The sequence below is a fragment of the Pteropus alecto genome, unplaced genomic scaffold (genome assembly GCF_000325575.1).
Source record: "Pteropus alecto unplaced genomic scaffold, ASM32557v1 scaffold461, whole genome shotgun sequence".
In the NCBI taxonomy this organism is placed as follows: domain Eukaryota; kingdom Metazoa; phylum Chordata; class Mammalia; order Chiroptera; family Pteropodidae; genus Pteropus; species Pteropus alecto.
Genome location: NW_006431079.1, coordinates 264,858 through 269,431, shown reverse-complemented (window position 1 = coordinate 269,431; position 4,574 = coordinate 264,858). Strand labels below are relative to the sequence as shown.

General features: G+C 37.4%; 1 protein-coding gene across 3 annotated transcripts in view; it reads right to left on the bottom strand.

Moving 5' to 3' along the window:
- TUB (tubby bipartite transcription factor) overlaps positions 1-4,574 on the bottom strand; it is a 79,716-nt gene that overhangs the window by 74,700 nt on the left and 442 nt on the right. The gene's annotated exons all lie outside the window — the stretch shown is intronic.

The following is a 4,574-nucleotide window of genomic DNA, read 5'->3' as shown; positions in this document are numbered from 1 at the left end:
TATATATAATTCCTATGTATCATTATACCTCAATAAAGCTGGAAAAAAATCAAACCAGTAATATTGATGAAAAGACATGCATTAAAATGTCCACTATTAACAGCCAAAACCTGGAATCATAACAAGTGTCCATCACAGTGTAATAGATGGTGGTAATAAATTTGTACAGTAGAATACCACATAGCAATGAGAAAGAACAAACCGCACTGCACGTAAAAACACAGATAAATCAGCTATTAAGCTAAAAAAGGATGACAACACAAAAGATTACACCTAGTACTCTTAAATTAAGTTTAAAAAAAAATCAGCAAAACTAATATCTGCAGTTAGAAGTCAGCCTGATGGAAGTCAGGATGGTCGTAACCCTTATGTCACGGGGCAGTGGCAAGGAGGGCTTCTGTTTACGAGAATGTACTCACCAAGCTTGTCACTTATGACTTGTACATTTTTTTCATATGTGGGTTTCACATCAATCAAAAGTTTGTTAGAATACAAAAAAGATGGGCAAAAGACTTGAATAGATATTTTTCCAAAGAACATACATGAATGGCCAATAAACACATGAAGAGATCCTCAACAACATTAGTCATTGGGGAAATGCAAATCAAATCCACAACAAGAAACCATTTCATCTATCCTAGGATGGCTATAATAACAATATTTTAGAAATGGAAAATAACAGTTGTTGGTGAGGATGTGGAGAAACGAGAATACTCATATATTGCTAGTGGGAATATAAAATGATGCAGTCGCTGTGAAAAACAGTTTGGTGGTTCCTCAAAAAGCTAAACAGAATTACCATATGATCCAGCAACTCAACTCTTAGGTATATACCCCCAAAAATTGAAAACAAAGACTGGAACAGGTATTTGCACATTAATATTATGACAGCATTCTCATAACAGCCAAAATGCAGAAACAACCAGTGTCCATCAATAAATTGATGAATAAGCAAAATGTGGTATATTCATATAATGGAATATTATTCAGTGAAAAAAGAAATAAAGTTCTCAGACTGCTACGACATGGACAAACCTTGAAAACATTATACTAAGTGAAATAAACCAGACACATAAGAAAAAATATGGTATGATTCCACTTATACGCAATATCTACAATAGGCAGATGATGGAGACAGGAAGTAAATTAGAGGTCACAAGGGCCCGGGGAGAGGAATGAATGAGGAATGACTTTTTAACGAGGACAGAGTTCTTGTTTGAGGTGATGAAAAAATTTTAGAAATAGATGGCGGTGATAATAACACAACATTGTGAATGTAATTGATGTCACCGTACACTTAGAAATCACTGAAAGGCTAATTTTACATTATACATATTTTACCACAAAAAAAATCCCAACTGTATTGGTATACACTAGCAAGGAATGATTGGATAGTGAAATTTTAAAAGTACTATTTACAATATCATTGGAAAATATGCAATATTTAGCAATAAACCTGACAAAAGAGGTGGAAAATGTATACACTGAAAACTATAAAATACCTAAAGAGAGAACCTAAAGGTGATCTAAAAATAAAGATATACCATGTTCATGGGTTGGAAGGCCCAATATTAAGAGTCAACTCTCCCCAAATTGATTGATAGATTCAATACAATTCTAATCAAAATCCCAGCAGGCTTTTTTTTTTTTTAGAACTGAAAAATCTCATTTAAAATTAATGTGAAACTGAAAAGGACCTAGTATAGCCAAATCAACTTTGAAAAAGAACATCCTGGTTTCTCCAGGTCTTGAGTGAAAGAGACTCTCCAAATGATTCCTTTCCCCTTGTTTTGACTTCACACTTACCCAGCAACCTTTTGGTTTTACTTGCCAAATAGCTTTATTCTGGGCTGGTGTTGGGCCCTGGGGAGGGCCACAAATGCTATAATAACTAGAAAGGGATCTTTACAACTGTGGAGTAATAAATGGGTGTTCTGGTTTGAAAAAAAGGAACAAAGTTGAAAGTCCTGAACAACCTGATTTCAAGACCTATTACAAAGCTACAGTAATCAAGACAGTGTGGTTTGGTGTCAGGAAGGTCAAGCAGATCAACGGAGCAGAATACTGAGTATAGAAATAAATTATGTATAAGGACAATGGATTTTCAATAAAGGTACAGAAAAAGGAGAGTCCTTTCAACAAATGGTGCTTGAACAATTGGATATCTTTCTTTTTTAATGACCCTTGTACTATATACAAAATTTAAAATGGAGCACAGACCTAAAATGTTAAATCTAAAATTAGAAAATTCCTGGGAGAAAATCTTTGTCACTTTAGTTAGGCGATGATTTCTTAGATATAATACCAGAAGCACAATCCATAAAAGAACAAATTGATAAACTGGGCTACAACAAATTTCTGCTCTTCAAAATATATAAGAGAATGAAAAGAAAGGCACAGATTTGGAGAAAATATTTGCAAGTCATAAATCCGATAAAGGGTATGTATCCAGAACATACAAAGAACTTTCAAAATTGAAGAATAAGGAAACAACCCAATAAAAAATGGAGATGAGGTTTCAATTAATACTTCCCAAAGAAAAGATATAAGTATGGCAAATAAGCACATGAAAAGATGCTCAATATCATAGTTATTAGGGAAAGGCAAATTAAAATCACAGTGTTATACCACTACACACCTAAAATTTAAAAAACTGAACATACCAAGTTGTCTCAAAGATATAGAGGAACTAGAACTCTCATTCACTGCTCTTGGGTATGTAAAATGGTACAACCACTTTGGAAAAGTTACACTGTTTCTTAAAAAGTTGATCCAGCCAGTTGACTCCTAGGTATTCACCCAAGAGAAATAAAAATGTATGTCTATACAAAAACTTGTACACAAACAGTCACAAAGATTTATTTGTAATAGCCCCAAAGTGAAAACAACCCGTTTCTACCAACAGGTGAATGGATAAACAAACAATGGTATCTCCATGTAATGGGACACTACTCAGCAATAAAAGTAAAAGAACTACCTATTCAAGCAACATGAAAGAATACCAAAATAACTCTGCTGCATGAAAAAAGCCAGACCAAAAAAAAGTACATACTGAATGATTACACTTACATAAAATTCTAGGAAATGCAAACAAATTTGCAGGTCAGGAGTTCCCCACGAATGGGGAGGTGGAGAGGTCAACTTTGATGGGGATCTCAAAGAGAGAGGTTTCCCAGGCTCAAAGATGTGGTGGAGGCAAAAGCCATAGAACAGGATTAGAAAGTGATGGTTAACTATTAACAGTTGCTTTTATTTATTTTTACAGGAAAAAAGTTTAGGTACTATATAGAAGTATCTCAATTAAAAAATTTTCTCCTCCATATGTATTAGACCTTTAGCATATGCTACCACTTATTTCTACTAGAATCTAGACTGTGAGCTCATCTAGAGGAAGGGATTATGTCTTTTTAGCTCATCTCCAAGGCCCAGCACATAGTATGCACTCAATACACTGTCTTTTGAATAAATGAACAAATGTGATTTGGGATCAGAACACGAGTTTAAAGGTCTTGTTATTTTAAGTTTAATATTCCAATCATTTTAGAGTTCCTCTCCATAAAGAGCACTGCTTTTCAAAAGGGCAAGGTCCCTGGGAATGTGAGGTGACAACGAGCAGATTGCTAGTATTGTGAAGGGTTGATGAGAAAACATTTTTCCACCAAGAAGGCAATAAGAGCAAAGAAAGAGGTGGCCCAGGTGCATTCATCTTAAAGAGGAAGACAGGACAAACTTGAGCAGGTTTACAGGCTGAAGAAAGAACGCCAGTAAAGAGAGGGAGGTGAGGATGGAGAAGAGAGGCGGGTGGGATCAAAGGGAGGACAAGGAGGGTTCCAAGGGGAATTAGCCTGGGGCAGGAGAAACACCTGTTCCTCTGCATCTCAGAAAAGGAGTGCTATCGGAGATGCGGAAGGTTTTTAATAGAGTGAAGAGAAAGAAGGCAAGTCTTCAGGGAGGTGAGAGCAACGAGGTTAATGAAGTTTCTCTTCCAGCCCTCACCACTTAGCGCCATGGATAAGAAAGTTTACCTTCCCAGATAAACTTTATTATGAAAATATTATGCAAACTATTTAATCTTGTACTAATCCATAAATGCTTTATTTAAAGCCAAATAAAATTAACTCCAGAATTCTGGAGATCGACATGGGGTTACAAACCCTAAAAACAACAAAAATCTACTATCTACTATCCTCATGGTTTCATTTTAAAAAGAGGGATGGCATTTAACACACCAAAAAAAGGATAGGAAAGACAAAATCTCGGAATAAATCTACTCTGCTTTATGACAAACTCATTCTGTTGTCCTTATTTTTCCTCATATCACCAGGAAGGATGATTCCTTCCTTCAAGATCAATGCGTGGGCGGCGCGGCTCCAAACCGCCCACGCGGGCAGCAGCTTCGCATCATCGCGGGGCGGGCTGGCAGCGCTCCGCTGGGGGCCCTCGGTCTCCCCGCCGAGGGTCCCACGGGGCGCAGACCCGGGCGGCGGTGCACAGAGGGGCGGGCCTGAAACTCAGGGGCGCCCTCGCTCTTGCTCTCGCCCTCGCCCCAACCCACCCCGCCACCGCAACCCCTC